Genomic DNA, 24,656 nt, shown 5'->3' with positions numbered 1-24,656 from the left:
TCATGCAAAATTCGAACACGAGAAGACCCCTGAAAGGCAGGCATATGCAGCACTTCAAGAGCAGATGGCAGGGACATTGGACCAGTCAGGGAAGGCCGAGGACACACTGAGGAACTGTAGGTGTTCACCGGGCAAGGGTGGGGCTGGGGCTGCCAAGGGTATGAGCAGAGTGAGAAGATGGGGAGAGACCGTGAGCAGGAATCTGTGAATGTCTTGGAAGTTGAAGGATCAGAGGAAGAGCACAGCACCTCATCATCATGGAAAAGCGAAGGAAGTATTTAACTGAAAGTTTTTTACACATTGCATTCTGAGTCAGCCCAAGGGTGTTTCCAGCCAATTGTAGCTGACAAGTGAGGGGAAGAACAAGACAATGCAGGAAGCTAGAAGGAGAGAGAGCTGGCACGGAGACGAAGCGGGTGAGTCTTCCCTTCGCTATGATGTTCTGACTTTAAAAAGCTGTCTCCCATTGCCGGCGGCTGGGGTTTGCCTGCCAGTGCCTGTCTCTAGGTCCTCATTGCAAGTCTGTCCAAACCAGGACATTCCTCCTGGCATCAGAATTGGACCTGTAGGGACCCTGCAGGCAGTGACTGGAAGGCTTGCTAATTTGATTCCCCTTAAAAGAATGAGCATGTGTTTGAGGGAGCCAGTTGGACACACTGCTCCATCAGGTCAGGAAAAGAAAGCCCAGACCTGAGGAACTATGCAGTGATGGGGACCTCTGGCTGCCCCTTTGGAGCAGAAAAATGGGAGAATAGGAAAGGAGAAGAGAGGAGAGGTGCCAGGAGCAAATTAGAGATGGAGCAAGAGAGACAAGCTTGCGCAGAGGGTAAAGGCACAGCATGTTTAGTACACAGACCCACAAGAAACTGCACGTGTTCCCATGGATTCTTACAGAGAATTTTTGTTTGTTTCTGAGAGACAGTGTCTTGCTCTGTCTCCTAGGCTGAAGTGCAATGGTACAATCATAGCTCACTGCAGCCTCAAACTCCTGGGCTCAGTCGGCTAATTTAAACAAAAAATAAATTTGTAGAAACAAGGTCTTGCTATGTTGCCCAGGCTGGTCTTGAACTCCCAGCCTCAAGCAGTCCTCCCACCTTGTTTTCCCAAAGTGCTGGGATTATGGGCATGAACCACTGCACCCAGCCTCTTACAGAGAATTTAATACAGAAAATTCCAGGGCATGCCATCACCACTAATCAAAAGAAAAATGGTGAATCCTGTTAATTTCTGACAAAACTGACATAAAATCTGATGCTTGTATATGCTTTTAAAATTATTTTCTACACCAGAGGTTCGAAACCCGCAATTCTTCTTCATCACCTTTTTGTCAACTTGCTTGTTTCCTGAGAGATTTTTCTCCTCCTTGATATTTACTTCATCAGTAGGCAAATGTAACTTCACATTTCTCAGTGCATTTGCTTTGGCCCTTCCTGACCGTTCTTCGGAACACCTTCCTCCATTCTTCATCTTGATGGTTTTGTGATCTTCACTCCGTGTTTTCTGCTTTTCCTCTAACCTGCGTCCAGTTTCTAGATGTTAGCTGTGCCAGGCTTTATAGCGCAGGTACCTGAGCTGACTCTCCCATCTTCCATCATCCAGCAGCTTGCAGATTTAAGGAGTTATTTCAAATTTTATTTTTAAGAAAAACTTGAATTTAATGTGCTTCAAGCCAAAGAACAAAATAAAAGGTTTCTGTCCAGAAGCAAAGTTTACTGCTAATGGGAATTGGAAAACCAGCCCAGGCCATTGTTTCCACTAACAGTGATGACTTTTCCTTTACTTAAAAATATCCCTGTAACAATTCTACTTCAGCCAAAACTCCTGTCACTTATTTGTGTTATTATAAGAAACCATGGACATAGGGGAAATAGGCCTCTGTCCTCCATGCCTCACAGGCCAGCTGTATGCCTGAAAGCCACCGTGTTTCCTTTGAGCTGGTCTGATTGTTAATGAATATTTACTTGTTGAGGATGGAGGCGTGGAGAGGCACCGAAGGGTATGGTATGTCACTGGCTTCACAAGGGTAAATAAAGGCTGCCAGTACCTTGGGGTGGGGAGTAGTTCATTTTGAGTAGATTGAGAGAAAAGTAAAAAGCCTTGGTTTCCAGGAAATGTTAGAATGGGTAAATAAAAATTCAGAATAGTACCTGATGAACACCACACACTGAGCTTGTCACCTGTCCCCTCCCCTAATTTTCCCTTGAAGTCCATAGAACTCTTTGTCAGAGATCTGTATACAGAAACTTTGGCCTCACCAGCAAATACTACAATTATTTGGAAGTCATGGGAGGATCTACCTTTATCTCTTTATCCTTTTTTTATTGTTTACCTTTCTGAATGTGCTACCATGACTGACAGACTAAATGAGGACTTGTCACATGCCACTTTACTTGTCTTCTTGTGTATTTTCAGCCAACATTAAAAACACATATATTAGTAATTAAGTCTTCTTTAGAAATCATTTCTTGCTTGTGATGTGCTTTTTAGTTCCCTTGATGAGACCCATAAGTTGATAAATTATTCTGTTGGCAGCAGTAACAACAACAGAGTCTGCATAATTATAAACCCTTCCCATGTCGGCACTTAGCAAAGTCATTATCCAGGGTGACTTCCTCACTTTGGAATAAGGAGACCAACATTAGCAGATTATCAGAAATATTCTTGCATTCTGTCTTTTGGAAGGTGTCACCAAGTCACTTGACATGTGAAAGGTGATTCTAAAGTCGTCGGCATATTAAAGAAATGATCTTGTTGATGTCTAGCCCTGCCTCATGGTGGCTTTTTTTTTTATTGAATTTGCTGCTGTAGTGAGGGCTGGTTGGGTATAAACTCAAAGGGAAGATCCTATGTTTTATTTCGTGAGGAAAGACTTTCTATTTATTTTACTTCCATTTTGCTTTTGTGTTTTTTTTAAATTAGACTTCTTCAAGGAAAAGATGTTATATTATGTAAATAAAAGGAGACAGATGGGTTAAAGCGGGTTGGTGGGGCGGATATTTCCATTTTCACTCGGCTTTGGAAATCTAGGCCAACACTGATAAAAACTGAAGAAACACAGATTGAAACCAGATCTGTCACACAGGAGAAATGCTGCAGTCTTAATACCCCACGAGCAAGTGACGCTGACTACACTGATCATTTATGCAGGAGGTGGGGAGGTTGCTTTCCAGTTGTACTTGTTGAGGCTTCATTTTTTTTTTAATAAGTTGAGTCATCACTGATCAAAGTGAATCACAAACAATTTTCATGTGAAATTTGCAGGACATTTTGAAGGCACAGCACAGATCCTCTCTGAGCTGCCTGACCCTTCACATTCATCCTGGATTTCTTGTTAGGTTAGCAACATTTTAAACTCCAACTTGGTGAAATTTTTATTAGCACTTCTGATTTCATGTTCTGGCTTTTAAATTTTAATGCCTATCTTATGAAGAAAGAGCGAACAGAGGCTTTTTAATCAGAAATGTATTACTTTCAGCTAACCATCTTAAAAAGAAAACACTTTGCACCTTGTTGAATAGCTAGTCATAGCTAGAATTTAAAAGCGTCATGGAAAGCACGACAAAGATAGAGAAGGCAAACATCAGTTTTAAAGAGCCCAAAAAAAGACCGGTGGTGGAGGGTTAAAGCACGTTTCTTAACGTCTAGGTAAGAAATGACTAAGGAACTAACTGAAATATGATTCTTAAATCCACAGCTGACTCATAAGAGATAATAGGATACTTTGTTTTTATTCTCAGTTAAGGCTAAATAGAATAGAACTAAATTAAATTGACTTAAATATCAAAGTTGGAAGTTGTGCTAAGAATTCTCGCACACATGTACAGGAAGCATTCTGTGTCCTCACCGCAGCCACAACTTCAACCAACTTGTGATTGAAAACATTCAAGATATGTAAATAAATAAAAGTAATAACAATACAATGATAAAAATAAAATAGGTAAAAAACAATACAGTATAATAACTATTTACATTGTGTTAGGTGTTATTAGTAATCTAGAAATGATTACAGGTATACAAGAGGATGTGCATAGGTTATGTGCAGATACACACCACTTTATATAAGGGACTTGAGCATCAGTCAATGGATTTTGGTATCCAAAGGGATCCTGGAACCAACCCCCTCATGCATACCCAGAGACAGTGGTACTGAAATTGGCCCTTTAGGACCTTGACTTCTCCGTGGACTTTGGAAACACAAGCATTATAATGTTTCTAGTTAGAGAATCTTGAGTTCCTGGAGGAAACAGGCAAATTCAAGGCTCCTGGGCAGCCTCCTGGGCCCTGACCCTCAGGTCTTCACCCAGTCCATCCTCTACTACCTGGGGACCAGTGGCTGGCCTCATCCTGACTGGTCATTGCTCCTCCAGGCACATGGTGCTACTAACACCTACCTGTACTGACAGCCTAAGGCCCCAGCTCCTTGACTCACTCTCTGGCCTTCACGTTTAGGTTGCCATTGACCTCTTGTCCTGCCTGCCCAACTCCCTTTTTGTAACTAAGAATCTTTATCTGCCAGATGCTCACCTTGCTTGCCACCCCCAGCCAAATGGATCTTCTATTTCTGAGATCTGAACCCACCTCGTAACTCACCCTCCCAAGGTCTCTGTGGTTCCTCGCACACCTCAGTGCCACTTGTGCCGAATGAGAATCACCAGTATTTATAACTTGACAATAAGTAATTCCCATCCCACTGAGAGTGTTATGCCCTGAACGGGTTCCTAAAGGAGATCTGTTGAAATAGGAGGGGCTCTCCATTTGTCTGAAATGGTTTATGTCAGTCTGTTAGACAACACACAGACTGTTGCCCCGTTCCTAGACTTAACAAACATCAGGTTTTATAAAGGCATTGGCAAAAGAAAAGGGCCACATTGTAATAAAAAATACCCAGTTTAGGAATTTATATATAATGCAAAGTCGTGGTACTCTGGACTGAATGTTCGTGTTTTCCCAAATTCATGTGTTGAAACCCTCATGCCCAGTGAGGCTAGTAGGAGGTGGGTCCTTCAGCAGGTATTTAGGTTGAGATGTGGTCATGAGGGTGAAGCCCCCAGACATGATTATGCCCTTGTAAGAAAAGGAAGAAACACAGGAGCTCTTTCTCCTTGCACACACACACACACACACACACACACACACACACACACCCCTAATAAAGGCCACATAAGGATGCAAGAACATCCCTCCCATTAGCACAGCCTCTCCTCACGGGGCTTCCTCACATGGTGTTGTAGCTGCCAATCTGTAGTATTTTGTTGTAGCCCAAACTAAGACACCTGGATAGAAAGTCGTACTATCTCGGATTGTTCAGGAGCACACAGACATCTCTTGTCAGATACAAATCAACCTTCCTTGAGCTGTAACATACCTCTAGAGCAGCAAAAACCAAGCCAAGGCCAAGGTCACAGGCTTCCTGCAGAGGAAGAATGGGGGCTGTGATTACAGAGAGGAGTGCTGGGCAGGAGGTCTCCCATTCTCACTCTGCAAGGATAGATCTCTGTGGCCACTCACCACTGAGATCAAAGAAAAGTCACATTTCCTTATTATTTCTCCAGATCAAGAAATGAGATAACAGAAAAAGAAAATCCGCATCTTACAGATCCTCTGGTAAAGCAAAACATAAAACACAACTATCTTAGCATTTTCTTTTGCCTTTTTAATCTGATTTTCAAATAGGTAACCTGTTCACATGGTACAAAAGTCTCATATATCCTTCTTGAGTTTCTTTAGGCGTAAACAAGCAAACATAATAGATTTTCTTATCCTCACCATTTTTATAAACACAATAAGTAGTATGCCATATGTACTGTGCTCTCTGGAATTTTTTTCACATAACAGATTGTAATAAGAGAAGACTAGAAACACTCAAATGTTCCATTGTGAGCATTTGAGTGTTTCCAGCCTTTACCAATAAGTTGAAATCCACAGAATTGTAAAAAGGGAGCCTCTTCTCAGTATCTAGAGGGTAGTTCTATAGCTTCATGGTAGTGTTCCGCTGGATGGATACAACATTTTATTACCACTCCTCCATTGTGAGTGTTTGAGTATTTCTAGTCTTCTATTATTACAAACAATGCTATGGCAAATAACTGTGCACATAGGTTATTTTGCACATGTGCCAGTAGGCCTACAGGATAAATTCCCAAAAGTGGAATGGCAGAATGGAACAGAATATATATTTGTTACTTTAATAACCAATTGCCCTACATACATAATATATTGACACACATTCTTTCCAGCAATTTTTAAGAATGCCTGTTTCTGAGTACCAATAAAATATGTTACCAAACATTTGAATTCTTTTCCAACATGGTAAATTGGAAAATGTCTTGGTATAATTTTAATTTGCATTTTCTTATCATGAGTTATTTTTTTAAATTATGAGTAATTTTATATTATGAGCATTTTTTCTTATATTTAAGGGTCATTTGCATTTGTTTGGGCAACATTTCTGTTACCACTTTAGTCTTTTTCTTATCAATTTCTAAGAGATCTTTATGCTTTGGGAAACTAGATCTTTCTCCATGATATGAGTCACACATTATTTTTACCCACCATTTTGTTGTTTTGCTTTTGACTTTGCTTTTTTATGAGCGTTGTGTCTGTTTATTTGGTTAGTTAGTTGATTTAGGCTTCACTTGTCTTTATTTATCAATTTTTCATTTACTCTTGGATTTAATAACATAGAGAGATCTTTCCCATGCTGTGACAGGATTCTGCTATATTTTCTTCAGCTTCTTTTATGGGTTTTACTGTTTACGTGAAGTCTTTCAGCCATTTGGAATTTGTCTTGGAATATCATGCCAGCTATGAACCCAACTTAATTTTATGTTATTTATTTTTTGTTCAGAAAGCTACCCAGTTGATTCAACACTGTTTACATCATTTCCTCACTAACTTGAGATGCCTCCTTAGCATGTACTAAATTTCCATAAATACTTGGTCTATTTATGAACTTCCTATTCTGCTTTGCTGGTCTGTCTGTGTATGTGTGCCACTTTATTTAAGTATTGAAGTTTCATAACATGCTTTAATATCTGCTGGGTCAGTTGTAGGGGTGAAGATAATTTTCCTTACTCTCCCTTCTGAAGGTTTGATAATTTGAGCCTATAAAACATCTGGCCCTCATTGGGTTATGGGGTAGTCATTTGCCTGTAATTCCTTCATGCTTCTGCATGTTACTAAATTTGTATGCCAGTTTTTTCTATTAGTGGAAAAATGATGTTTTCTTCTCCCCTTCACACCAGATTTTACTCAATAATATTTCCTTAACTGATGCTTGCCTTTATACTGTTAAATTTCTATGTACTTCTATTTTTGTTGGCTTTATATGATATCCTTTGACTCATAGTTCTTATGTATCAAGCAGTCCAGAGCATATTCTGTCTTCGACCTCATGCCTCCCTTTTTTCTCCGGTGTTCTCCATTGTCAGAGCACATATTCTTGGACTGTTCTGTCCCCTTGGTCTTCTTTGTGTTTTCGACATATACATACTCGGTGTTCAGCACCAGCCCTCTTACTGAGATCCCTCTGGGGATAGCTTTCAGAAGCGCTAATGGGAACCATATTTCCTGAGTTCTTTCATGTTTAAAACTGTCTGTAGCCTGTATATTTGAAGGACAACTTAGACATAAAATCATTTCTTATGCTTTCTTTCCTTGAGTATGTTATAGGTGTAGCTTCAGTGCTGTTTTTTTTTTTTTAATTATGGCAAAATATACACAATATAAGATTTTTACCATTTACGTAAAATTAGAATGTAAATTAGTTCAAGCATTGTGTAAAGCAGTGTGGCAATTTCTCAAAGAGCTTAAAACATAACTTCTGTTCAACCCAGCAATCCCATTATCAGGTATATACCCAAAGGAACATAAATTTTTCTACCATAAAGATACATGATGCATATGTTTGTCACAGCACTATTCACGATAGTGAAGACATGGAACCAACCTGAAGACCCATCAACAGTAGACTGGATAAAGAAGATATGGCACATATACACCATGGAATACTACGTGGCCGTAAATGAAGACACGTCCTTTGCAGAAATATAGATTAAGTTGCACACCATTACCTTAAGGAAACTAGCAAAGGAACAGAAAACCAAACACCACATATTCTCTCTTATTAGTGGGAGCTAAACATTGAGTATATATGGAAACAAGGAAGAGAACAAGAGACAGCAGGGCCTATTTGAGGGTGGAGATAGGAGGAGACAGACCTAAAAAACTACTTATCGGGTACTATGCTTATTATCTGGGTGATGAAGTAATCTGTACCCCAAACCCCATGACATGTAATTTACCTATATAACAAACCCATACATGTGCTCCTTTTTGGTTTGTTTGTTTGTTTGTCTGAGATGGAGTCTTGCTCCGTTGCCGAGCCTGGAGTGCAGTGGTGCAATCTCGGCTCACTGCAACCTCCACCTGCTGTGTTCAAGTGATTTTCCTGCCTCAGCCTCTGGAGTAGCTGGGACTACACAGGCATGGGCCACCACCTGGATATTTTTTGTATTTTTAGTAGAGACGAGGTTTCGTCATACTGGCCAGGCTGGTCTTGAACTCCTGACTTCAAGTGATCCACCCACTTCATCCTCCCAAAGTGCTGGGATTGCGGGTGTGAGCCACCACACCCGGCTGACAAACCCACACTTGTACTCCTGAACTAAAAGTTAAAAAAAATTACCGTTGTAACCATTTTTATGTGTACAGTTTGGTGGCATTAAATATATTTATGTTGTTGTGAGACCATCATCACCATCCATCTACAGAAGTTAGTCATCATCTGAAACAAACTCTGCACCCATTGAACAATAATTCCCCATTGCCGCTCCCTACAGGCCCTGGTAACCAGTGTTCTACTCTCTATGAATTTGACTATTCTCCCTGTCTCATGTAAACAGAATCATACAGTATTTGTCCTTTTGTGTTTACTTAGTGTAATGTCTTCAAGGTTCATCCATGTTGAAGTATGTATCAGAATTTCGTTCCTTTTTAAAGGTAAATAATATCTCACTGGATATATATGACAGTTTATCTGTTCATCTATCAATGGACAAGTTAGAATTTCTTCAGTTTTCTACATATAAGATCATGTCATCTGTGAAGACAGAGAATTTTACTTCTTCTTTTTCTATTTGAATGCCTTTCTATGAATTAGGATATGTTCCCCCTTCAGTTTTCCGGAAAAGTTTGAGAAGAATTGATTATAATTCTTTAAGTATTTGGTAAAATTCTCTAGTGAAACAGTCTAGTCCAGGGCTTATCTTTAACAGGGGGGTGTTGATTACTAACTCAATCTCCTAACTAGGTCTGGGTCCATTCAGATTTTCTATTTCTTTATGAGTAAGTCTTGGTAGGTTTTGTGTTTCTAAGAATTTGTCCGTATTATCTATGTTATCCAACTTGTTGGCAAACAGTCATCCACGCTACTCTCTTATATTCCTTTTCATTTCTATAGAATCAGTATGAGTGTCTCCACTTTCATTTATGATTTTAGTAATATGAGTATTCTCTTTTTTCCTTAGTCAACTAGCTAAAGTTTTGTCAATTTTGTTAATTCTTTTTGAAAAACCAACTCTTGGTTTCATTAATTTTCCCTACTATTTTTCTCCTCTTTTTCTTTTATTTTTCTCCACTATAATCTTTAATTCCCTTCCTTCTGCTAGCTTTGGGTTTAATTTGTTTTTCTTTGGGTCCTTCAGGTATAAAGTCAGGTTGTTGGTTTGAAATGTTTCTTCTTTTTTAATGTAAACATTTACACATATAAATCTGCCTCTTAACACTGCTTTTGCTGCATCACGTAAGTTTTGCTATGAGGTGTTTTTATATAAATTTGTCTCTCAATATTTATGATTTCCATTGTGATTTCCTCTTTGACTCATTGATTATTTTAAAACATGTTGTTTAATTTCCACAGATTTGTGGATTTTCCAATTTTCCTTCTGTTATTGACTTCTACTTTCACTTAATCATGGTCAGAGGAGATACTTTATATGATATCTAGCTTTTTCAATCTATTGAGAGGTGATTTGTAGCCTAATATATTGTCTTTCCTGGAGAATGCCTCATGTGCAATTGAGAAGAATATATATTCTGTTGCTCGATAAAGTGTCCTGTATATGCCTGTTAACTCTCATTGGTTTATTGTTATACAAGTCCTTCATTTACTTATCTTGTTTTTGGTTGGTGTATCCATTATGGAGAGTGAGGTGTTAAAGTCTTAAGCCATTATTTGAGAATAGCCTATTTATCTCTTCAAGTACGTTCATTTTTGTGTCCTGTATTCTGAGAGTCTTTTATTAGATGTATGTTTATAATTGTTATATCTTCCTATTGTATTGTATCTTTTATTAATATATCATGCCCTTCTGTTTCTCTTGTAACCTTTTTTATTTAAAGACTATTTTGCCTGACAGTAACGTAACTGCCCCACTTGTATTCTTTTGTGTTTGGTGAATTTTTGTTGTTACAATTTTTAATTCCTTTTTTAACTCCTTTTGTGTATACTCTACAGGTATTTTCTTTGTGGTGATCATGTAAATTATACTTAAAAATCCTAAAACTGTAGCATTTTAATTTGAATTTTTACCAGTTTAGTTTCAATAGCATAGAAAAATTCTGCTTCTATATAGCTCCATCCTTACTACTTTTCAGTTATTTGTATCACAAATTACATCTTTATGTCTTATGTGTCCAAAAACATAGACTAATTGTTTTTATGCATTAGTCTTTTAGACCATGTAAACCGTGTAGAAAATAAGAAGCAAAGTGACAAACCCAAATTACGATAATACTGTTTTATAAATATTTGTCTATGTATCTTTGTTTACCAGAGAACTTCATATTCTCATATGTCTTCACTTCATATTCTCATACACCTTCAAATTACCGTCTAGTGTCCTTCATTTCAACTTGAAGGACTCTCTTTAGCATTTTTTGTAAGGCAGGTCTACTGAAAATGAATCCCTTCAACTTGTTTGTCTGGAAATGACTAACTTTCTCTGAAATTTTGAAAGAGAATTTGGCTGATACAGTGTTTTCAGTTGATTGTTTTTATTTTTCTTTCAGCACTTTGAATATATCATTCTACTGCTTTCTGGCCAGCAAAGTTTTGGCTAAGAAATTCTTTGATAACTTTTTTGAAGATCCCTGCAATGATGAGTCACTTTTGTTTTGTGGCTTTCAAGATTCCCACTTTGTATTTGGCTTTTGAAAGCTCGATTATAATGTGTCTTGTTTTGAGTCTCCTTGAAGTTTACCTTACTTGGAGTTTGTTGAGCATCTTAGATTTGTAGATCTGTGACCTTCCTCAAATTTGGGAAGCTTTGAGCCATTATTTCTCCAAATGATCTCTGTGCTTCTTGCTCCCTCTCTTTTTTCCTTCAGAAACTCCCACAGTATGTATATTGGTCTGCTTAATGGTGTCCCACAGGTCCCTTAGACTCTTCACTTTTCTTTAATCTTACTGCTTTCTATTCCTCATACTCAATAATTTCAATTGTCTTATCTTCAAATTCACTAATTCTTACTTCTGCTCAAATCTGCTTTTGAATCCCTCTAGTGAATTTTTCATTCGAGTTATTTTTCTGTTGATTTTTTTCCTTTGAGTAGGTCATACATTCCTGTTTTTATATACCATGAATTTTTTTGTTGTTGAAACTGAACATTTGAATATCATAATACGGTATCTCTATTAATCAGATTCCCCACCTTCCCCAGGGTTTGCTGCTTCTGTTTTTGGTTTCTGTTTGTTTGGTTTTTTAAATTGTTTTATGGTAGCTCCATGCCAGACATCAGGATGAGGTGTCAACTTGAGGCCTTCTCAGGTCTTTTCTGAGGCCACTGCTTTCCTTGGTCATGCATGGTGACTTGCTAAATTCCCTTGTATATGTTATTGCTTTTAAATGTTCTAATCCTTAAAGGTTTGGCTCCCAAAATGGGGAAAATGGGGAAAACTAGGTGTGAAATTTTTTAAGGCAATTATCTTCACATATCCTAGAAGCCACTTTAGGCAATGGGGATTGTTATAAAGGCCTCTGGACTGCACCTTTTTAGTCGGTTATAAGGACACCGATCCCCAATATTTGGGGGATGAGGTACTTATTGCCCATCCTGGTTCTTGCAAGCCACATTCAAGTTGCACCTGAATTGTTGGCACAGCTGCTTGCCACAGGGCTGGAGGGTGGGAAGTGAGTAGTTGCTACTGTCCTAAGAACTGAAAGTGACCAAAATTAACCATGATTTACCACCATCTAAGCTGTCCTTTAGAAGTAGCTGGGCGTGGTGGCTCACGCTTGTAATCCCAGCACTTTGGGAGGCTGAGGCGGGTGGATCACGAGGTCAAGAGATCGAGACCATCCTGGTCAACATGGTGAAACCCCGTCTCTACTAAAAATACAAAAAATTAGCTGGGCATGGTGGCGCGTGCCTATAATCCCAGCTACTCAGGAGGCTGAGGCAGGAGAATTGCCTGAACCCAGGAGGTGGAGGTTGCGGTGAGCCGAGATTGCACTATTGCACTCCAGCCTGGGTAACAAGAGCGAAACTCCGTCTCAAATATCGCTAAAAAAAAAAAGAAGCTGCAAGACTCCAGAGTTCCCAAATAGTTCTATCAGTCAGATTCTGCCAGTGAAATTGTTGTCTAGGCAGAGAGACAGAGTCCTGGCACTTCTTACCTGCCATCTTCCCTAACATCACTCCTGTCTTTTATTTTTGAAAGTTTTGAGACAATATGTGATGCTTGACTGGATGCTCAAATGACTGTTTATCTTTAAACTCCAATAACTTTACTCAGGTAGGTCTTGTTATTGCATTCCAATTCACTGAATGTGGCACATAGTATTCCCTTATGATATATACATTCAAGTACATTGACACATACAGATTTGGGAAAGGGTTGTTTTTATTATATATTATATAATATACTATATATATTGTTTTTATTATATATTATATAATATACTAGAGCAAATATTATATATTTAAATATTTGCTCTGTTTCATTGTTTTGATTTTTCCTCAGACACACTAATTATGTATTTGTTAAACCACCTTCTCTAATATTTTTAAAATTGTTTTCAAATTTCAGTTTCATTTTGGTTGAGTTTCTCATTTTTATTTGATATGAATATAATCCTTAGTCTGGGTTGTACAAGGTCCGTTCTCACTTTCTGCTCCTTTGAGTTCCATCTTTATTCCTGTGATAATTTTATTTTCCTCCTCTACTTCTTTCTTGAGTTCTGCATTGCCTTCTGTTGACTTGCTGTCTCTTCCTCGAATTGTCACATTTTTACTTTGTTTTTTTCTTTCCTGGAGATAATTGCCTCACTAAGCTTTGTTTTGTGTTTCCAAACTCCTCAAAATGTCTGATCACTCTTTCATCTCCTCAGTGGCAACATTTTTTATGGATGCATTTTAAAAATATACTAGAGTTTACTCGTCTCATCCACATTTTTCTCATGGCATCTTCATAACAATACTGTATCAATTTTTTGTCTTTTTCTTCTTTCTTTTTTCTGAGATCACTCATTACTTAATGAGTTCAATTTTCTTGAACTAACTATTCACACACACCTATGTTGACAGGGAATGAGGGATAGACTTCACAACTAAAAGGTTTCTCCCTCTTGCCTGACACTGAGACAGAGTGCTTCCTGCAAATATGGCTCCTTTGGACTATTCTTTGTGTAGCCCTGACTCCTCTAACTCCATGAACCAAACTAAATCCAGTAGTGTTCTTTTATACCAACCCTGCTCACCCAAGGTTCTGCCCCCACCTATACAAGCAAGGAATATGCCTTTGCATTCTGGAACTGGGCACCCACAGAGATCTGCCACCACTGGCACACTTCTGGTCAATCACAGTTGATTCTGACCCTTTTTGCAGATATATTGAATCTGGGGAATTTTTCTGCCTTCTAGTTCACTGAAAATGGAATTTATGGTGTTTCCTTTATTTTCTTGTTGTTTGTTTTTGTATGATTCCAGGAGGATGAGGAGAAACGCTCACAGCCATATTCCTTGCTGATTAGCATGTTTTAAGTGACCTTAATGAACCACATGTTCTTTTCTTGCATCCAATTCAACACATTTTTATGAAGCAAAGCACATTTTTACATGCTGAGGAAGGTACGGCATGCTCAAAGGAAGGAGTGAGTCTTTCCTTAGTGGGGGCATAACGATGGAAACAGCTATTACAGATACAGGGTAGCTTACAGTAAGTGCTGCTTTGCAACCTCAAATCAAGACATTTGGAAGAAGGAAACCAATTCATTCTCTTTGTAGGAATCAGACTTTTTCAGAGAAGGTGGCATTTGAACTGGAACATAAATGGTGGGTGGAATTTCAGTAAATATAAATATGAGAAAAATGTTTCTGGTAGGCAGATTTGATAATCAGAAGCATAGAACTAGGACAGCGTAGGCATCCTCAAGGCAATGTGGCTATCTGGCTGCACTGCAGCCAGGGGTACATATGAGACAGAAGGAGACTTGTTGTGAGGCAGTAGGTGGGACTGTGAGAGTCAGGGGTCTTGGACACCATGCTAAAGAGTGTTCCTTCATCTTCTCCTTAATGAGAGAAAGTTCGGGAATCATCTTAACTGAGTATCTGATTTGTTTGTCATTTCATTTTGTTTTGATTTTGAGGAGAATAACTTGGTTAGATTTATGGCAGAGAAAAATTCTGAGGGCAGGTTGGAGGAGACTTGGAATAGAGGAGCCTGAAGGCAGAGATTATCCCAGGTAACTGCAAGTGGCAGCTGGCCAGGCTGCTGACAGTGAGGACAGAAACGAGGGGACAGGGACGGACAGTGTTGGTTTTTACCTGATGCATGGATCCTGGAAAACAGCAAAGGTTAAGAAATTGCTCCAACCTTTGTGTTCTGGAAGATGGGTGATTGCAAAGAACCCCCCTTCCTCGAGTGACTTAGAGAAATCTGGCCAATCACCCCTTGTCTGCCTCAGACAAGGCCAGACACAGCCCTTCCAAATGCCTGTTCTTTGGCTCATAAATGATTAGCTGACTTCTTTTGCCTAATGGGGACAAGGTACCTGTTAACCACCCTTTGGTTAAGTGACTCTCCTTCCCCCAGGCCCACCCTCAGCCTAGCAAGCAGACAGCCCTCCTGAAGGGCCCCTCCAGGAAAATATGTTGGCCTTAGGCAAAAACATTCTCTGAGGCTAACAGATCAGCTTCTTTCCCCAGGCCTCTCCTTTCTAGACTTGTTTGTTCCCATCTAGCCATAGAGCCTCTGCAGATACAACGCAGGGGTGGGTGCTTCTCCCTATTTCTAGTCCCCCTTCCCCTATGGCAACAGTTTGTCACACCTTGCAATAATTTTTTCAGATGAAGTGCCTTTTTTCTTGCCTTTCATTTGACAGTAGCAAGTATTTAGGATGCAGCATTGGCCATCCCTGGCCATTGATTTGATGAGAGTTTGGGGCTGAGAGGAGGGGCGTGGGTGTCAGGTAGGGCTGAGATTTGGAGCCAGGGTGGCACCAAGAGAGGAAGCACCATGAAAGCCCATGCTGCTGCTGTTTCATATCTGGTTTTAGTTTGGTTTGTTACGGAGAGAGGCTAAATTCTCTATTTTAACTTTTGGAAGGAAAACACAACTGGGGAAAAATCTTTGTGGTTCTTACATCCCCTAGTATCCCTGGGGGATTGGTTCCAGGGATTTTGTCCATGGATTTTGGTATCTCATGGATACCAAAAGCAGCTACTCGAGTCCCTGATATAAAGTGATATACCTATAGCCCATGAACATCCACCATTATACTTGCGAACTCAAAATATCTGAGACAGGTCTCAACCAATTTAGAAAGTTTATTTTGCCAGGGTTAAGGATATGCTGGTGACGTAGCCTCAGGAGGTCCTGAGGACATGTGCCCAAGGTGATGGGGCCATAGCTTGGTTTTATACATTTTAGGAGACATAAGACATCAATCAGTATGTGTAAGATTGACATTGGTTCTGTCTGGGAAGGCAGGACAACTGAAGGTGGGGGAGGGGGCTTTCAGGTAGGTAAGAGTCAAATGGTTGCATTCTTTTGAGTCTCTGATTAGCTTTTCATGGAATATACAATTTACTCGTGAGAGGAAGGTAGAGGGATAGTCACTTACGCCTTCTTCTGGCTCAGTGAAACAACAGGGCCAATCAGATATGCATTTATCTCATGTGAGCCCTACAGGGACGACTTTGAGTTCTGTCTGTCCTTTGTCCACAAGGAATTTCCTGGTAGGCAAATTGTGAGGGAGGTATGTAGCTTTTAAATCTCTATCACTATTTTATTTAGGAATAAACTGGGAGGTGAGTTGGCCTGACATAGTTCCCAGCTTGACTTTTCCCTTGGTATAGTGATTTTGGGGACCTGAGATTTATTTTCCTTTCACATACTTAAAATCATCTTTAGATTACTTATAATACCTAACACAGTGTAAATGCAAAATCCACAGTTATTATATAATGCTTTATTGCTTTTTTACTTGTTGTGTTTTCATTATTGTATTGTTGGTTTTTATTGTTTAGTTTTTTCCCAAATATTTTCAACCGGCAGTTGGTTGAATCCACCACGTGGATACTGAGGATCAATTGTGCTTCTAAAATGCCCCCCACCTGAGTTAGCCTCCCCACCTCTCTTTTAAATCCCCAAACATCAAGCATCCAAATGAACTGGATCAGGAGGGAAAATAAAACTATTAAGAGCTGCTTTTGATATTGGTGATTTTAGCTTCATTTCCTTTGATCCATGTAAAGGATTCATTAATTTAGTATCTAGACAGGGCCTAAGTCCTGCCCCTTATAAAGAAACTCTGGCTGCCCCTCACTCCCCTGCCCTTCAATGCTCCACTGGTCCACAGCTGACTTTCTGCCGCTTTCTGGATTCTCAGTCATTATCTTGAATTATTCACTCTTGGCAGCATCTTTTTTTTTTTTTTTTTTTTTTTGAGACAGAGTCTCACTCTGTTGCCCAGGCTGGAGTGCATGGTTGCAATCTCGGCTCACTGCAACCTCCACCGCCCAGGTTCAAGCAATTCTTCTGCCTCAGCCTCCTGGGCATCTTCTATATGCTTCATTATCTGCCCTGATGGTGCGATCAGGCCCAGTCTTTCCCATGGAAAAGCCTCTCTGGGCTTCATGTTAGGGATGATGACGGAGAGCGCACGCGCACTGAGTAGAACCAAGAGTGCACCTGCCATAGCCACAGCTGCTGGAGTGCTGCTCGCCTGTCCTGGCGTCTAACCCAGATCGGTGTTTCTTGTGGTGTCTTAGCCCAGACCCCATTTTTTCCCCTTTTCTTGTTTAGAAAAAAAAAAAAAGTACAGCTCACTGCCAGCTCTCATTTTATTTTGCATAAACACACTCTTTGAGGCTGAAGCAAATCTGACTGATTTTCAATGTGAAAATGAAATATACAAACTGTTCTTGGAGTTATTGCTAAACAGAACTAACATCAGCATCATCTGAATCACCAGAATCATCTATTTCAGAAAAATCAGATTCATCAAGTGAGTCTTTGGCCAACCACTGTTCCAGAAAGGAGTTAACATCACCCGTAGGAATGCTACGTTTTCTAGGATTTGACATTCTCAACGATCGTGAATTACTGTATTTTGTAAATGAAGAGATCACTACTTAAAACAGAATGCTAAATGATGTCTTTTGTTTCAAAAGTCAATATGCTAGAGTGATGCGAAAATGGTAATAAAAGCAAGATATTCGCCGCAAAGTTATCTCGAGGTCAACACTGCAGCCACACGCACCCACAGCTGGCGAGTATTCTCAGGGCAAACTGGAAAAGGGTTAATAAACTAAAATCTGCTGCTCTTTTTTCATGCAAATTGAAAACTCAAAATAACAAAAACAAGGTTGCTAAGTAGTAGGGAATCAGTGGACCCAGCCTGACTCCTCCCTGCCAGCCATGCCCTGTAGGGTGGCATTTTCCTGCCCCTCCTCCTCTGCTGTCATTTTACTGCATGTGTTCTTACAACTCCCAAATCTGCCCCTTGAGTATTCCCTCAGCTCTATTTACAGAGTTCTGTCTCTACAGAAGTGTTAAGGCTCATTCTTGGTCACATCAGTGAAATGATCATTCAAACTTCCCTGAAAACAGAAAGAAAAGAGCAAAGCTAGGTACACATCTAGCTTATTTGAGAACATCTCCCTTACAATAACCTTGACTGGATTCAGAGTTTCCATTTTCTTATTTTCGCAAATAAAATTTTCATAAATCAAAAAGGCTACCTTGTAAATAACTTTTGAAAAATAGCTAGCCTATAGTATGTTGAATAAGAAAAAAGAAATGGTTCAGGCTTTGGCCCCCAGCATGGCTTCCCAGGGCAGTAAAGCTGGAGACCAGTGTCACAATCACTGTCACCATGTAGGGACACACAATGGCGAGAACGTTCAGATTTCATCAACCCATGAGCCCACCACTGTGTTATTTCATAAGTCCTTGATTGCATCTTTCCCTTGCATTATCCCTGCATGGCATGGTCGTTGCTGTGGAAAGCACAGATGGTGACTGTCAGACCCATGCATCAAACACATCGCCCTCCCGGATGCACATGTTTTCTCTAGCTGGCACTCTGAATGTGTCTATTTTCCAACCATTTTGAAAATTAACCTTAAATATGCTTTGGAAAAATCACATTTCTGTATGCACCCTCTTCTAGTAATTACAAAGTCTCACTAAGTCAGAATAATGAACAAAAGGGAGACTTATCTCAGGGTAGATGGGATAAAACACCCTGAAAAGTTGTACAACGTTTGTAAAAGCACATAAATGTGTGACACCTAAATGTGCAAGATCATGATTTTTATGTGAAAGAGAAAATTTACCATTTCAAGGGTATTACTGAGAACAGAACTGGGACAAAATAATAGAAATTGAAGGAGACAGTTTTACTCAGTTTAAGGAGAACCCAGCTAGTATCGGGTGCCCTGCTTGGGTGGAGTGGCTTACCTCCTGGAGGTGACCTCGTGAAGGCAACTCTCTGTTGTTGGAGGCAGTCTGGTCCCTGTCTTTCCAAGAGGATAGTACAATGGCATGGGAGCCAGCGTGAGTAGAGACTGAGCCCGCAGAGTCTGGCTTCAAATCTTGCTTTTACTATTAATACTTACTAACTTTGCAGCTGTAGGCAGCTTAACCCCTCTATGCCTGCCTCACCTGCTTCCCCTGTAGTGGAGCTGATAATTTTGAGTTGATATTTGAAAAAATTAGAACAAGGAATGGTAGGTACGTAGTAAGTGCCATGTGAGCATCTATTTAAGGTAAGTAAGGGAAATATTTTCTAAGGTGTCTGAGAGATATCCAAGAAGGTCTTTTTTCAGCACTTGTAAACCAGACACTGAAGACACAGCAGTAAGTGAGATGGACACAGGCCCAACCTCCACACAGCTCACAGTTGTGCTAGAGAAAGACAAAAAGCAGGTGCCTGGCTGGTAAAGGCACTTTAGTGATAGGAGATGCCTGGGGTCTGGGGCTCACTGCGCAGTGCCTAGGATCTCCAGAGGAGGGCTTCAGAGGCAGTACCTGGATGCCCCAGGAGCAGGCGGCCTGGTGGACCGGACAGTAGATGGTGCAGATCATGTTCCTGGAAGAGGAAGGGGTGTGAACAAGAAGGGCCAGGGCCCAGCATCCTGGGGGGCTGCAGGCACTTTGAGGCTCTGCTGATTTTGTTTAGGACCACTGTTCCTTTGAACCCGTGGCTTATTCATTCATTCCTTCATCTAACTTTACTAAATAATGGAGCCTAAAACTCAGTGCAAAAACATGTGTTTTTTTCAACTTTACCCAGAAAGAACTTTATTAAATATGTAAGTTGTCTGCATTGTTACAAATTCCATTCCTATGCTATTTGAATAAAACTATTGGGGAAAATACAGTATTTATTGACATTGTGTCCTTGTAGGAAATAATGACTATAATCACAATTCAATTTCTTCATTACTTTTCCTACATAGGCTGCAATAACCAAAGGAATTGTATAATGATGATTATTATAATGCACAATTTTGTAAAATTTTTGCTTGAAGGATCTCCTAGTGGAATTATTTTCTTTGGTGAGCAACAAATGGTAAAAATCATTTGGTATAAATTAACAACTCTGATTATGCCTAAACCTAAAATAATAGGGAAAAAAAAGCTTGCTCTACAAGAGCTTGTCCAGGTTAGCTCATCATATTTCAGTTCAGAAATAAAGAGTGAAATACCAAAAGCTGTTTCACGACCCAAAATAGTGGGCATATGCTCTGTCAGTTCAGTGAAATTGTTGAAGCTCTTCTTAGTTTAATTTGCAGAGACCCGAGGCCTGCTCAGTGACACTTAGACAGGCTATTCCTGAGCCCATGTTCCCCAAGCTGTGCTTCGTGCCCAGATTTATCTGGAAAAGTCATTCTATTTGGAAAGAAAGGGTTATTTCTTTGGAAAGAGTGACTTGGAGACATGGATGTCTCTATGGAGAGGTTTATATGGAAATGGTCTGTGTGGAAACAGAGGGCAGTGTTTATGGGAGGCCCCTTCTCTCCTCACAGATGTACCTGTGCTCACTTTGGTGGGAGCGCAGGAAAGAGAACATGCCACGAGGCCACCAGGCCACTTTCTCAGAACTTTCAGACATGGCTGGCAGCATGCTCAGTTTTCTCTCAGTCTTGCATTCCAGCAACCCATCATTTGTGCCCCTAGGTGATCTTTCTGGAATCCAAATCAGATCGAGTTCTCCATTCATGTAATTCTACCTGGCTCCTTGTGTTACGCTGTTCTTGCATTGCTACAAAGAAATACCAGAGACTGGATAATTTATAAAGAAAAGAGGTTATATTGGCTCACGGTTCTAGAGGCTGTGTAGCAAGCATGGCCATGGCACCTGTGTGGCTTCTGGGGAGGCCTCAGGGAGCTTTTACTCATGGCAGAAGGCAAAGCGGGAGCAGACATATCACATTGCAAAAGCAGGAGCAAGATGGAGAGAGTGGGGGTGGAGGGTGCCAAACACTTTTTTTTTGAGACGGAGTTTCACTCATGTTACCCAGGCTGGAGTGCAATGGCGCGATCTCGGCTCACCGCAACCTCCGCCTCCTGGGTTCAGGCAATTCTCCTGCCTCAGCCTCCTGAGTAGCTGGGATTACAGGCACGCGCCACCATGCCCAGCTAATTTTTTGTAGTTTTAGTAGAGATGGGGTTTCACCATGTTGACCCGGATGGTCTTGATCTCTTGACCTCGTGATCCACCCGCCTCGGCCTCCCAAAGTGCTGGGATTACAGGCTTGAGCCTCCGCGCCCGGTGCCAAACACTTTTAAATGACCAGATTTCCTGTGAACTCAGAGAGCTCACTTATCACCAAGAGGATAGCCCAAGCCACTCATGAGGGATCTTCCTCCATAATTGAAACACTTCCCACCAGGCCCCACTTCCAACCTGGGGATTATGTTTCAGCATGAGATTTGGGTGGGGACAAACATCCAAACTATCTCGCTCCCCTTGAGCTTCCGGGAGTTGTTCAAAGTACTAAATGTTCTTGGGGGATATCCTGGTCTGCACCCACCTCACTCTTTAGCCTCATGCCCCACATTGTTCCCACATAATGTGGGATATGATAATGTGAGGCACTCTATAAACATCGTATCATACTACAGGTTTGATATACCCTGTGGCCCAGGCCCCCATAACTGGGTGCCATGTGTTTCTCTGCCCAGAAGACCCCAAGCCCTATCTGCCTAACAAGCTGCTGTCCAACTGAGGGCCCAGCTCAAGCCTCCCTTCCCAGGGCTCCCCATCATTCCCTCTTGTCTCAGCCTAAACTCAGCTCATCACCCTGTCCTCCTCGCAGGTACCTCATTGCTGCAACTGATTCTTGCCACGTATGCCTTTCCTGCTGGACCATGAGTTCATGAGGGCAAAAAATGAGTCTTTCATCTTTGTGTCCCAAGCATCTGGCATAACATCGTATGGATGGATGCACTGTTGGCCAAAGTCTACAGCCCAGGGCTGCACAATAGAGCTTTCTGGGTGAGAGTTGGGGGAAAGAGGAGGAGAGGCATGAGAAATCCCTCCAGGGCAGTGGACATTCACCTCCGGGGGTTGGCTGGGCTCAGCATGTCACTAGGTTCAGCCTGTGTTGATTTTTTCAGATGACCTGGTGTTTTACAGCTGAGCAGGACTCCATAGACCAGAAGTATTTCCCAAACATTCTAATGTGGTTAAGCTTTGTATATTAACATTTGATTACAAAAATTTTAAAGGTGGGGCTGGCTAATTCCTTTCTCTTTAAGTTCATTTTTTAAAAAAGCTTGACATGGCAGCTGTGAATTTTTTGTTATTTCACATCTAAGATCTTCCTCTTTCCTCACTCAGAGATCTAAAATCTTCCTCTTTCCTTCCCTCTTGTCTCAGCATAAACGCAGCACATTACTAGTTATAGAATAGTGTAAGTGTGAGGATGGTTAACAGGTTACTGTTAGAGCAGCTCTAATGTAGACAAAAGATACCAGGTAGCAAGTGACCCACCTGCCGTGTGACTTGAAGGGAGTCATTTAAGGGTCAATCAACAGAGTGTTTATGTGCCTCTTAAAGGCAAAGCCCTGTTCCTCTTGAGGACTGAATAAGAGATAGACTCTTACCTAAGAAAGTAATCATTTGCTTAGCACGTATTTATTAAGCCCCTATCATGTGCAAGGCACTGACACAGTTTACAGTAATGGGAATCAGACAAACATGCACATATTAAGTACTGACTTTCATAGGAAAAATGATGAAAAAAACAAATGTGCTTTAGAAGGGAATGAAAGTCACATATGGGCATGAAAGGAACCTCAGTTATATTTCAGGGTCAGCATGGGCCTGTCTGTGGAAGTGCCATTTAATCTGAACTCTTAGGAGTCAGCCAAGCAAAGAGAAGAGGGGCAGGCATTCCAGGAGGAAAGAGACTACCAGCAAGATGCATTCAGGGCACCAAGAGGAGGCCTGCTGTGGCCAGGACACAGAAACAAGGTGGACCGGGCATGAGACGAGACCAGAGAGTGGGGAGACAGATGAGTGAACCAGAGAGGAAGAAAATGATATTCCAATCCTAGGCAGCGTGTGCTTTCCACATGTATCTCGCTTAATCTTTACAACCACCCCTTACTGCTGCTGACATGTAAAAGGTACCATTGGTGAGTATTGGGATTGAAGAGGAGCCCATCTTCATTCATTGTAAAACACACACACACACACACACACACACACACGAACCTACTAAAGTTTGAAAGGAATTCCTTCAGGGTTCAGACTTTGTAATAACTCTCTGGGCTGAGCTGGTGTCTGTATTTGCTCTCTAAGTCTAGGTGATGTTTTATAGAGTAAACATGGGACTCAATTACTATCCATGCACATAAGCAAAATTAACATTGATGGGGTATAGAGAGTAGAAGACATCTATTCTCTTCATCCCAGCCCTTTTTCATGCGTATGATACCGATGATTCTGGGTTTGTGACTAAATTCCATTTGTTTGGAGGTGAAATCGTCCACTTTTAGTAAAGTGTAAGACATTCTTTTCTACAAGATGTTTTTAGTGTATCCTGCAGCCCCCCATGTGAATTAATAACATGCCAAACATTTTCTCTCTGCACTATTGCTTTGTTCGGGTTTGTTTTGTAAGGAGACGTAGATTTCTTTGGTTTAAAGGCTCTCAGAAATCTATATATAACTAGACACTTAAGAAGAGTAGACTTATAAAGTAGTTGCCATTTTGAAAGATTTATTTTGTGTGGCAGGTATGGAAAACTCATAGTCTGGCAGGACATGTAACCTTCCTATAGAACAAAATCACCTGATTATAACCCTACTTCAGTCATCGTATTTCCCTGCCCAAAGGCCTTCCCTGGTTCCCCATGGCCAAAGGGACACAATGCAAGCCCTTCTGAGTGAGTGCCATTCAGAGACCTTGCTTTGAGCCTGTTTATTTTGCGGGTGCACTCTTACAGATCCCTGGAGAGACCACAAGCTCACCTCACTGCCACCTGTTACCTGGTTGTATCCTTGCCCCCACCCAGACTGTAAGACCCACTCTACTTGCCTTGTGTCCTCACCCTGTCACCCCCACCTCCATTGCTGCCTGCTCAGCACTGCGCTTGGCTTGCAGTGGTGAACATCAAAGTGGATTCGTTTCTTCAGTTGCTCGGGACCTACCAGAAATGGAGAAAAAAGACAGGGTGCAGCCTCCAGGAGTGAACAGTCCTATTGTTTGACATGTGGGGTGATGGTGGCCAGTGACATTAGCCTCACCTGAGAGCTCATAATAACTGTGGAATCTCAGTTTTTCCTCCCTGCCCCAATTCTGCATGAACAAGATTCCCAAGTGATCTGCATTGCATGGCAGAGCTTGAGATCCTCTTTAAGGCCCGCAGACAGTCAAGCTGGGTTGGTGGGTTGGTTGATCTGTTTTTGTTTGCATGTTTGCTCTACAGTAGTTTTACATCTATGGATTTAAATTGTTCTTCACTTAGAACACTGCTTTTGAGGGCCTGTTAATATGTTCTGTCATTAGGTTCTGGAGAGCACAACTAAATTATAAGTAAGCAAATCTACAGATTTATCTATATTGTTTCTAAAAATAAAACTTTCCACATACTGCTTGTGCTGCATTCAGCCAATTTTTTTTTTATTTATGCTT

General features: G+C 40.8%; 1 protein-coding gene across 2 annotated transcripts in view; it reads left to right on the top strand.

Annotated features, from left to right (window-relative positions):
• Positions 1–24,656, top strand: part of L3MBTL4 (L3MBTL histone methyl-lysine binding protein 4) — a 446,421-nt gene that overhangs the window by 401,543 nt on the left and 20,222 nt on the right. The gene's annotated exons all lie outside the window — the stretch shown is intronic.

This window comes from Sapajus apella, unplaced genomic scaffold (assembly GCF_009761245.1).
Source record: "Sapajus apella isolate SASKATOON/1434 unplaced genomic scaffold, GSC_monkey_1.0 scaffold29, whole genome shotgun sequence".
In the NCBI taxonomy this organism is placed as follows: domain Eukaryota; kingdom Metazoa; phylum Chordata; class Mammalia; order Primates; family Cebidae; genus Sapajus; species Sapajus apella.
Note: the sequence above shows the minus strand (reverse complement) of the source record. Positions and strands in the feature narration are given on the sequence as shown.